Raw genomic sequence first — 11823 nt, 5'->3', positions numbered from 1 at the left:
CTTTAACCAGGTCCCCGATTTTGGATATTTAAGCTATATCCAATTTTCCCCTCTTAGAGACTACTGTGCATAAGTTCACATAGTGAACTTGTTTGCTCCCATGTGTGACTATTTTTTCAGGATAAATTCTGAGAAACTGGATTATTTTAAAACTATCAAAAACTTGTATCACGTATTTTTCAAGTTGTTACCTATTGTTGAAATGTCTCTCATAGGAAGTATATCTTTACTTGTTTTTTTTTTTTTTTTTTTTTTTTTTTTTTTGCTGCAAAAAGCTTTATTGTCTCCATTTGGTCCACGTTTTGGGAAAGGGCTCCAGAATGGTTAAAAAGCTGCCTAGTGGCTGCATGGGAAAAGGTTCAGGCACAAGCCCTGGCACCGGAGGTGGGGGGTGGGGGGTTGCCCTAGGAGCCCCTCAAAGGCTGCTGGTCTCCAGGGGCTCCTAGTCGTGCTTGAGAGTGAGCCTTTCGAAAAGATACTCGCCCAGCCCAGCCCGGGGGTGGCCAGCTGCGGAGGTTAGTCAGGTGGTCGCCCGTCTTCTTGATGAGTTTTACCTCCTCATCTAGGACGTGGATGTCCAGGAAGTCACAGAGATGGGGATCCGCGCGGGCAGGACCCAGGGCATGCAGATCCAGAAGGGCCTGGTTCCGGCTCTTCTCCAGAAGCAGGGCGGCTTCCGTGGCGTCCAGGGTCTTCCCCCACTCATCTTGGGCCGGTTTCTGCACGTCCTGGAAGAGGGCGCGGCCGCCGCGCTGGTTTTGCATCTTCAAGAAACGCCCCGCGCCCTCGCCCTCGCGCTTCTCCTCAGCCAACTCGCGGAAGAAGTGGCCCCCACCCTCCAGAGCCGCACCGTCACGGTCGAAATAGAAGCCCAGGGATCCCTGGGTGGCGCAGCGGTTTGGCGCCTGCCTTTGGCCCAGGGCACGATCCTGGAGACCCGGGATTGAATCCCACATCGGGCTCCCGGTGCATGGAGCCTGCTTCTCCCTCTGCCTGTGTCTCTGCCTCTCTCTCTCTCTCTCTCTGTGACTATCATAAAATAAATAAAATTAAAAAAAAAAAAAAAAAGAAATAGAAGCCCAGAGAGAGGCAGGGTGTAGGAGGCCCGCAGGTGCATGTCGGCCAGGCGGTTGACGGCGGCCTCCACCTCGGTAGAAGAATTCTGACGAATCTGGGAGCTCATGGTTGATCCTGGACAAGGAATTAAATTCAAACTTGGGTGTTCGCTGCCGGTGGCAGAAGATGGCCAGGAAGATGGCCCCGAAGGTTGCGACTGGAAAAAAGGTTGGAGGTGGCCGTTGGCTGGTAGAAGGGGCGTCCCTGGGTCTGTTCCGTCCAAACACTGTTGAAGCAAGAGACAGATCCGCAGGACCGCCGAAAGCACCTATATCTTTACTTGTAATAGCATTCAAGTTCCAGGACAGGAATTTTGGTCTGTATTACAACTGTATCCTACGCGTATAGAATAGTGTGAATGAAAAAAAAAATGGTTTTCAGTAAAGGAAACAAAAAATATTTTGAGTACATTTCAATGTGGACTAATATGAGTGAGATGATTTTGAAGACCTCTGCCAATAATATAGAACTTGACTGAAAAAAATAAATAAATAAAAGAAGGGGTATGGCTATCCAGGAGGCAGTCAACAGCATCTGCTGCACAAGTAAAAACATAGCTTTCCAGTCTTGAATTATCATGCACATGTTACTTCCAGTTAAATTTGTAGTAATATTCTTGATTGCTGTATTAGAATTTAGGAGGATAATTGTTTCTGGTATAGTTAAATGCTATTACAAGAAACCAAATAAGCATATATTAAACATTAGAATGCTTTCAGCTTTCAGTTGTAGTTTTCTTAAAACACACAAATACGTGCACACAAACACACAGTTCTGGCCCTTGAGACTCGAGGAGAAGCCTGCCTGGTGTGTAATGGGAAATTCTGAGAAATTCTTCCTTCATCTTAAAAAGAGTCTCAGGGAAGAAAAGAGACTTTGCTTTCTTTTTCCTGTCTCTGAACATTGTATTCATTTCTCAAATTATCCATGGTGGGGAGGTTAGTCTGAGGATGAGGCTGATGGGCCAAGGAGGCAAAACAGAGATATGGAAAGAATCCATCCCTGGAAATGTCACTGAGCTGCCAACTTTAACCCTCCTGAAACCACCCTATCTCATGACCATTTATCACGTAAGAATCAATTTTCCTGTTGTTTTGGATGTTCAAGACAAGGCTTTCTGTTCCTAGAAGCTGAAAGCATTCTAATTAATACAATATACCACAGACATCATTCCACGTATTTTGGAGTAAGTCATGTGTGTAGTAGTACACTTGCAGGCATTTGATAATTCTTAGTGCCTGTATTTTAATGACAAGAGAGGTATATAGGTACATATTTAGCATATATGGTATATATGCAGTTAAAACATTTATAAAACACTTATGATATGCCAGGGTTTAGCTTCAACGTTGGGAACTCAAAAATAAAGAAAACAGAGCTTTTACCCTCTGGGAGAAAAACATGATTGTTTCACAGTAATTTTTGTTTTTATCATGTGTTTCCAGGAATGAAAAAATGAGCTCTGTTTAATATATGTTTATATGGTTTCTTTCTTTAAGATCTTCAAAGGATCATACAAAAATTATGCTATTTTAAAGCCCTAGTAAGAGAACTAAGAACATATGTGAAAGGCTCAAGGAAAGATCCTCACTTATGAAAATTGCTATATTTATATGTATTTTCTGTAGTTGTGTATGAGAACTCTGCTTTTGAAAATACCAAAGGTTTGGGATTCATAGCACTTCCCACTGGAAAGGTAAATTTGTATATTAATGTCCTAATAAATTTTTAGCACATATTTTATGAGAAAGGTGAAATATTATAATATTTTTGACAGCTAATCAATAAGGCAGGCATTTAGTTTTACTACTTTCTGGGTTATTAGGCTTTGAGTGAAAGCAATATAACTAGTTAAAGGAGGTATCCATTTAATAAAAGGCATGTAAAATGCTAATTGGTCTTTAAGATATATGCCATGTTCCTAGTGGCCCTCTCCTATTTCCTTAGCTTGACATTTAAAAAATTAAGTCCCAAAGTCCTCAGGTACCTTTCTCCTTTCTTCATTGATCTTCCTTAATACCTGTCACTGACCAACATTTAAACACAACACCTAAATCATGCACATGCAGTTATAAGGCTCAAAGAGTAATGTAACAAGTAATAAGATAAAGCTGCAAGACCCTACTTGACATTGTATTTCTATGAGGGGGCTGTTTTCCAGGGACCGAGGCTGCACCATGAGGCCCAGTCCATGAATTTGTACCTCTTAGTACTTCACCTCAAGGCATGCAACTGTGGGATTGGAGGGTGCGATTGCTCTGAGTTCACTGCACCATTTCCATATTTCCCACCTAGGGAAGTGCACTGGCACCTTCAGGTCCTCATGCCAGCTAGCCAACAACATTTCAGAAGCTCTTTCAGAGCCTTACTCTTGGATTTTTCTCCTGATCTAAGAAAAGAGATCCTCTTAGTGGAGGATCCTTACCTTTTAGGTTGGTTCCCGGTTTTTGAGAGAGAATCTCAGGGATCACTAGAGTCATCACAAACTATTCCCCCTACAGGTCTGCCTGGGATCTCTACTCAACATTCCATCCAACTGTTTTGAGATAGGTTAGTAGACCTTGCGGGTGTGCATTGTGTCTATACAATGTAATTAATAATTAATTTGTGAAAGGTGCTCTGGGGAATACAAAGGAAAGAAGGAGACCCAGTTGCTGCTTTCACTGGGAGTGCTGCATAGCTTCCATATTCCATTCTAGGTTCTGTAGACATACTCTTCCCTAGCTTGACTTCTGTCCCAGGAAGCACACCAGTAGAGACTCCATCAACGAGTTCCTGTGGCTCCTGGCTTCTGGTTGGAGTCAGCTAATGGGTTGTTTTGACATGAAATTAGAGGAGGGGAAGAGAATGAAGTCAGCTATTTATGATCCTGGTGACCTCCCTGTGAAGTCACCTTACAAGTTGGCCAACACAGAAAGTCATGGCTCATCTTAAGAAGATCTACTGGCCACGGCTCTCCCTCCTTCTGATAACCACTTCCTCCCTTTGTGCCTAAGGGGGTAACGGAGCTCTTAAACTAGCCCAGATTCACAGACTATTTCTTGCGGTTCTGTATCCCACCCAGGGCCACGGAACAAGTTCACTGTGAATTATCCCTGTTTGTGTGTGCGTGTGTATGTGTGTGCGCAAGCGTGTGCACTGTTCAGTTAGTGTTGGGACCCTGGCTGTAGTAATGGGCTTGTAAGGCATACATACAGAGATTCATAAAGAGATTAGTTGTATTGCAGATTAACTGATAAAAAAGGATTTTATAAAAAGGAGTAATTCATGCTACCACTGAGTAATGGAAGAGGTTTTGTTTCTTGTTTTGTGGGTTTTTTTTTTGTTTTGTTTTGTTTTGTTTTTTTTTTTTTTTAGGGATAGGCTTTGAACAAGGTGCAGGGGAAAAGGAAGCTCTGATCTGCATTTCTCAGGATCGTGCCTGAGCAGAGGTCTCCCTATACTATGCTCATTTTGAAAGAGAGTGGAAGGTGAGACAAAATTTTCAAGGTAGTCATCAATAGCTGCTGAGTATATTTATCAAGTGCCTAATTTAATGGGAGAAATTTGGTGATAAGCAATCCTTTTCCCATTAACAAAGCTTATCTTCACTATTCTATACGTTGCCTGAAAGAGATTACAAAACATGTTTTTGTTCCTTCACTATTTTCTATAAATTTGTTCCTAAGGAATAGAAAATGAGAATAAATTATAGCTCGTTAGTTCTTAGCTGTCCCACATTTAAGCTTATAAGTTTATCATGGATACCTCTAATTCTCATTTGCTTTAGTTAGAAAATCTATATGTGATTGTCCTAGGTACAAAGAGTCATAATTAAAGATCTATTAAAATGTGCATCAGAATGCTTCTATAATTCACTTATTCAACAAATATTCACAGAGGGTCTACTATGTGGCAGGCGCTCTTCTGGGCCCTAGTCATAGAGCAATGGACAAAGATCCCTGTCCTTATGAAGATCACATTTTTGTAGGGCTAGACTGACAGTAGAGAAAACAAAGAAGTAAAATATAAAGAAAGTTAATGCCATAGAGAAGAATAGCTCAGGGAGAAAGATAGTGAGTATTGGAGGTAGGGTCACAATTTTAGACTGTGTGATCCTGGAAAGGGTGGTAGCTTTGTAATGTGTAATTTGAGTGGGCTGAATGATGTTTCCCTTCCCCGTATGTTTCTTGTGTAATATTTGTTGGGAGGAAGTAAAGCAGCCACTATTTGTTGTTTATGCTCGAAAGGTCAGGACAGGTACTTCTGTAGCTTATGTAAAGTGTAGCTCATCTACTGGCTCACTTTATTAATAAGGGGCAGTGACCAGGCCACCAACTGCCCTACCTTCCCCTGTATGTGCTTCAACTTCTCTGACTCCTAGGCCATCTGAATGTTTAGTTCTGGAATGGAGGAGGCTAAGTCCTTTAGTCGTGAGGATATCCATATCAGCAAGTTGGAGGCAGGAACAGATATGGGTTCCAGTGTGTCCTGCTGGATTCCAGCTTCTCCTTGTTTTTCCCAGCTTTAAATCTGTCCTTCTGCCCTACACTCTGAGCTGTAGACTTCCAGGCTCCAGCATCAGATTTGAAGAAAAGAAACATGTCCAAGTCTGCTAGCCTTACCTATCCTATTACTTCAATGAGTAAAGCAAAGATGACAAGAAAAGCTAAGCGCTGAAAGCAAGCCCAACCATCAGTATTATTGCTCCCCATTAGGTTCTTTGTGAGTTCACAGAAACATTGCATGGGCTACAACAATAAAAATCATTCCCTTTGTCACAATAGATACCACACAAAAGAACAAAAGGCAAGGAGTATATATGATGGCAAAAGAACTACTGTTAGGTAAGAGGAAGAACTTTGGACAGGGCGTGTAGAATTGTGATAAAGTATAGCTCAAAATTCTAAATTCCCAAGATTTTTCAACAAGGTAGATAACTATTGGTCTAATAGAGTAATATTTAAATCTATCCTCAGTAATTTCTAGCTCTGTGACTCTTCACATGTCCTTATATGGCACCAAAATAATTTGTTGATTCAATGCCAATAAATCAAACTCATCATTTTATCTTATACATCCACAATTTAAAAAAAAAAGAAAGAAAATAGCCTCACAGAGACTGTTAACGAGCTCTCACAATTGCATAAAGTCAAGTTTTTTTTAATAATAAATAAATTTTTTATTGGTGTTCAATTTGCCAACATACAGAATAACACCCAGTGCTCATCCCGTCAAGTGCCCCCCTCAGTGCCCGCCACCCAGTCACCCCCACCCCCCGCCCTCCTCAAAGTCAATCTTTATAACAAATCTTTCTCATTCTCTGTCTATATAAAATCTACCTATCTATCTCCATATGATTCTGCTCCTTTGATTGAATCCTGTCTGGAACAGAAGGCCTAACTTAGAAGGTGATATCTTAGAAAGATCAAATGGTGGTGAGGGAGCAAGCTACATAGATATCTGGCATAAGAGCATTTCAGGCAGAACAGAAAAGGCCCTGAAGCAGCAACATGACCAGTGTGGTTAAAGGAGCAGCAAGGAAGCCAGTGAGGTGGCATTTCAGTAGGGTCGGGGAGAGGAGCTGGAGCAGAGTTCAGAGAGGCAAAGGTGAAGGTGGGGGGCAATCTTACACAGTGTAAGGCCACACAGGTCACTAATTGTGTTGGCTTTTACTTTGAGATAGGGAGCTATTGGATGGTTCTGGGGCAGAGGAACAATATTTGGCTGAAACTTTAGCAGGATGCCTCTAGCAGCTGCATAGACAATCAGCTGTAAGAGAGGAGTGGAAGGAAGCAAGGGGACCAGTTATAAAGCTATTGGAGAATTCAGGCAAGAAATAAGGATGGCTTGGAGTCATGTTGAGCATTTGTGGTGGTAAGAACAAGTGTGAGATCTTCAATATGATTTGGAGAAAGAATTGATAGGACTTACTGTGGATTCCATGAAGAATGCAAGTTAAAAAAAGTGAAGGGCAATTCCAAGGGCTGAGGCCTGAGCAGCTAGGTGAATATAAGATGGGGGAATGATCATGGAGGAAGGTTTGTGGGAGAAAATTGAGGACTCAGTTCTACATATAATTTTGAGACATCTGTACTACATTTGAGTGGATGGTCTGGAGTTCAGCCGAGGAAATATGCAGGCTGGAGAAAGAAATTTGTGAGACATTACAATGGAATTTAAACCATGGTGTAGACTGAGAAGCTGGTGCCCTTGATAAGGACTGTTTGGGTGGAGTCATGGGGATCAAAGCTTACCTGGTATGTGTCCAAGAGAAAATAGGACAAGAAAAATGGAAGATAGCAAATCTAGGCAATGCTCTTGAGTCTTCCTGTCATCAATATCAATTTATAACCACAGCCAAAGTATACTTAATACACCACCAAACATTTGTATCTTACAGACACTTTCATTAAAGAATCAATGATGACATTTTATTTAATTTTCGTTCATATCTCTGTTTTTCCCACTAGCCAACCAGCTCCAAGACAAGAGAATCTGTTTTTCCCATCTTTCTATTCTTACCAAGCATAATGAATGAAGTAGACATTTACTGAATTATAACCTCTCATTAACTGTTCTTCTGAGTTAAATGCTTTGTCTAACTCTGCACAGTTCTTGGGAATATTTAAGCATTAAACTGGGCATGGTTTTCATATGATCATAGCAGTCCAAGAAGATATTAGCATCTAGGGATTTAGTGGAAGGCCTGTTCATTTTTAAAATAAATGTTTTGCTAGCCACAGATGGAAAGTAGGTAATGGCTCTTTTTAAAGAACTATATGCTTTTTTATATCAGAGTAAGGGAGCAGAGGAATAGTCAAAGATGAATTCAGAAAGGGAGGCTAGATTGTATAATCTTTTTTCAAAGTAAGGTTTTGGGATTCCTGCGATTATATATTTAACCTATTCGTATCTTGATTTAGTACAGGAAAATAAGTATTACTTACATTTCTGAGAAATTATTGACTTCATTTAAGGCTTAAAATTTCAAGAGGCACAAAGATAAGTAAATAGTGTAGCACTCTGAGGAACTTAGAAAAATGGGTAACAATTATTAGAAGAGAGATCCACATGAGGGTCTGTGAGTAAGATGGATAGAGAACACTGAAGAAACACAAAACCTGGAATGAGGGGAATATGAAGACATTAAAGGGCCAAAGAAATAGAATTAGTGTTGCTGTAATAGATATAGAGGTATCTAACACAGAAAATATTTGTTGTAATTGTGAGCACTTCAGTGCCAGGTATTGAGGATGCTGACCGTGTCCTCTTAAATTTATATGTGGTAGCCCTAAACCCTATTGTGACTGTATTTAGAGAGAGGCCTTTGAGAGGGCCTTTTAGTAAGGTTAAAGTAAGTCATAAATGTAGGTTCTTCTCTGATGGGAATAGTGTTTTGACAAAAAGAAGATGATACACTACATGGGTATAAGAACACAGCAAGAAGGCTGTTCTCTGTAAGCCAGGAAAGAGTGTTCACTAGAAACCAGATCCTACTGACACCTTGATCTTGGACTCTTCAGCCTCCAGAGCTGGGAGAAAACAGATTTCTGTTGTTTAAGCCCATTACCCAGTGTATGGTATTTTGTTATGGCAGCCCAAGCAAACTTAGACAGGGGACAATGGTTAAAAATGGAAAGAAATACAGTATTATTTTATTAGTAGATGAAAAAATACCTAGAACCCTTAGAAGGGAATGCGTACATTATGCCAGGTACATTTGGTTTCATTTAATCCTTAGAAATAGTCTTTGAGATAAGTATCATGATTTCAATTTTAGGGAGACCAGAGAAATTAAGTAAGTTATTCAATGTCACACAGCCAGGAAGTAGAGAAGTCAGGCTTCATTCATATTTGTCTTCATTTAATATTGAAGGCCAACTATTTCATTTATTCTTCGAATAGTATTTAAGTTTCTACTATGTGGCAGGAACTAAAATGGATAAGATATGATCCTGACCTGTTCCCTGCTGTTAAGAGGCTTATAACTTGAGGTTCTAGGGACTGGACTGGGATGCTATTCTGATATCCTGAAAGCCTGGGCCAGAAATGGGGAGGGAACACCCCAGAGACAGAGATGAAAACATCTAGTGGTTCAGATTTGAAGTGAAAGGTTAGATGAAGAGTCTGAAAAATTTTGATATATTTGAGGGCAGTACTTCTCAAACCATACCGTGGATACAAATCAATGGGGCAATGTGTTCAAACAGTTTCTGGGACAAACCCAGGTGGCTCAGCTGGTTAAGCATCTGACTCCTGATTTTGGCTCAGGTCATGATATTGGGGTCCTGGGACCAAGCCCCTGAGTTGGGCCTTGCACTAAGCAAGGGGTCTACTTGAGATTCTCTCTCTTTTTCTCTCTCCCTCCGCCCTGCCCTTGGCTCCTGCTCTCTCTCTCTCTGCAGTTTCTGATGTAGGAGGAATGGCGTGGGGCCTGAAAGTCTGCATATCTAACACACACCCAGTTGTTATAGAAGGGTGTTGATCCCTGGACCACACTGGAAGGGTCAAGAGATACGGAACAGAAGTGATATTTGTTTCATGGGGTGCTCCACCTGTCAGTCCAGGAAGAAGCCAGAACAAGACAGTCGTTCTGCATGAGCACACATATTCAATGAGCTCACTAATAGGTTAGGTAACATAAGAAAAGATGTTCTTTTCCTGAATTATTCCTCATTGAATGCCATGTTTTAATTAAGTCAGGTTTTATGATTCATTTCCAAGTGATCAGTTTGACAGAATTTTAAATTTTACAATGAATGTGTTTCACTTTTTTTTTTAACAGGTCCAGGTTTTCACTCCTTTATTCAAAATCATTATGACATCCCTATGTAGAGGTTATAGAAAGAAATTAAATTCCCTGAACAAAAGCATCGTAGACACAATGAAGTGTTTTTCATAGGTTCTGAACAGTTAGTTGGTCACACAATTAGCTTTATTTCAGTTATGGAAACTGAGCCTTGCTCCCTTTCTTCTTTCTTTCTCCATCCCTTGATCCTAGATTTATTGAGATATAACTGACTACCTTTCTTCTTAACCACCACCTCCAATGACAAACCATATTTGAGGCTGACCAACAAGATGGTTGCTTTTCTTTTTTTTTTTTTTTTAAAGATTTTATTTATTTATTCATGATAGTCACACAGAGAGAGACAGAGAGGCAGAGACACAGGCAGAGGGAGAAGCAGGCTCCATGCAGGGAGCCTGACATGGGATTCGATCCCGGGTCTCCAGGATCGTGCCCTGGGCCAAAGGCAGGCGCCAAACCGCTGCGCCACCCAGGGATCCCAAGATGGTTGCTTTTCTGAGCCATGAATACTTAGGCAACTCCAATCTGTTTGGGGATAAAATACAACCTTTTAGCAGAAAAGTTTTGATAAAGCCATTTCTGTGGTGATTTCACAGTGAGTCTTTCCACTTTCTTGGACAATGCTATAGATTCTTCCTCAAGAATTTAGAGTTTCGAATTGCTAATATTTCTATCCAGGGAAGGCCAGAGAAGCTATAAACATTTTAAACAACCTTCTAAAATCACTATAACTGAGCCCTTATCTTCAAGTCACACACAAATACTGTTTGTTTGTTTGTTTATTTTTAAGTAGGCTCCAGGCCCAGTGTAGAGCCCAGCATGGAGCTTGAACTCATGACCCTGAGATCAAGACCTGAGCTGAGATCAAGAGTTGGATACTTGGCAGACTGAGCCACCCAAGCACTCCTACAAATACTTTTTAAATACAAGGAAAAAATAGTTATAAGAAATTCATGTCTGTCTTAGACTTCTTTCATGACACCTAATTTATCTTCCTGAAAATTATCATTTGGTATTTACAGAGTGGCTTTCTCCAAGTTTCTCAATACCAATCACACACTTACAAATATTGTCCCAACACCTTGATAGAGATCGAAAGGAAGAGTAAAAGCAACCCTTGCCCTGAAAATGCCCTTGAAAACAAATCTTAAACTGCTAACAGAACAAAAACTTTTATAAAGGTTAGAGAAATTTGAGCTGAAATGATAAGAGATTTACTTGAAGGCAAAAATAAAGGATCATCCCAGTGACGGAAGTGACACAGGAAACAGTGGTGATTGGACAGGAAGCAACTGTGGATTAGAAAGTAGGATGTGGCTCCAAACCAGTGCAGGACTTTTTTTCCCCTTCCTTTCTGGTTGTACTGCCACTTCCCTAGAAGAAACCATGATCATCAATCATGAAATGCAGGCATTTGCACTGACTGCAGATTGACATCCCTGCCCCTCCTCCCACCTTCCCTCACATTCCTGGTCTACCTTCTCACTGCGCCAGACTCCAAGGTCATGGAAGTGCAGAGCCAAAAATGCAGACCCATCCTCTGTCCCTTAGCTCAGTGAAAAGTCCTGCAGTGCCTCTTTGGGTACGTCCAGATGCTAACTGCTGTCACTAATCCCCAGAACTCTAGTGGCTCAAAGCTCTGGAGTTTTTTCAAGCATATTCAAAATGAACTCTCCTAAACTCATTTGCCAGAGTCAACAATTTTCAACTTTTTGGCCAATCTTGTTTCATTTGTCCCTCAACTTTTTGTTACTTTTTGTTGGATTACTTTGAAACAAATCCTAGATACCAAATCATTTCAAATACTTCCACATGCAACCATAAGAAATAAGGACATTGGGCAGCCTGGGTGGCTCAGTAGTTTAGCACCGCCTTCAGCCCAGGGTGTGATCCCAGAGACCCGGGATCCAGTCCCA

At 40.9% G+C, this 11823-nt stretch overlaps 1 pseudogene; it reads right to left on the bottom strand.

The window, feature by feature from the left end:
* Positions 1 to 386: 386 nt before the first annotated feature.
* LOC112650326 (ferritin light chain-like) lies at positions 387 to 1408 on the bottom strand (annotated as a pseudogene).
* Between the last annotated feature and the right edge of the window lie 10415 nt (positions 1409 to 11823).

This window comes from Canis lupus, chromosome 11, assembly GCF_003254725.2.
Source record: "Canis lupus dingo isolate Sandy chromosome 11, ASM325472v2, whole genome shotgun sequence".
NCBI classification, from domain to species: Eukaryota; Metazoa; Chordata; class Mammalia; order Carnivora; family Canidae; genus Canis; species Canis lupus.
Note: the sequence above shows the minus strand (reverse complement) of the source record. Positions and strands in the feature narration are given on the sequence as shown.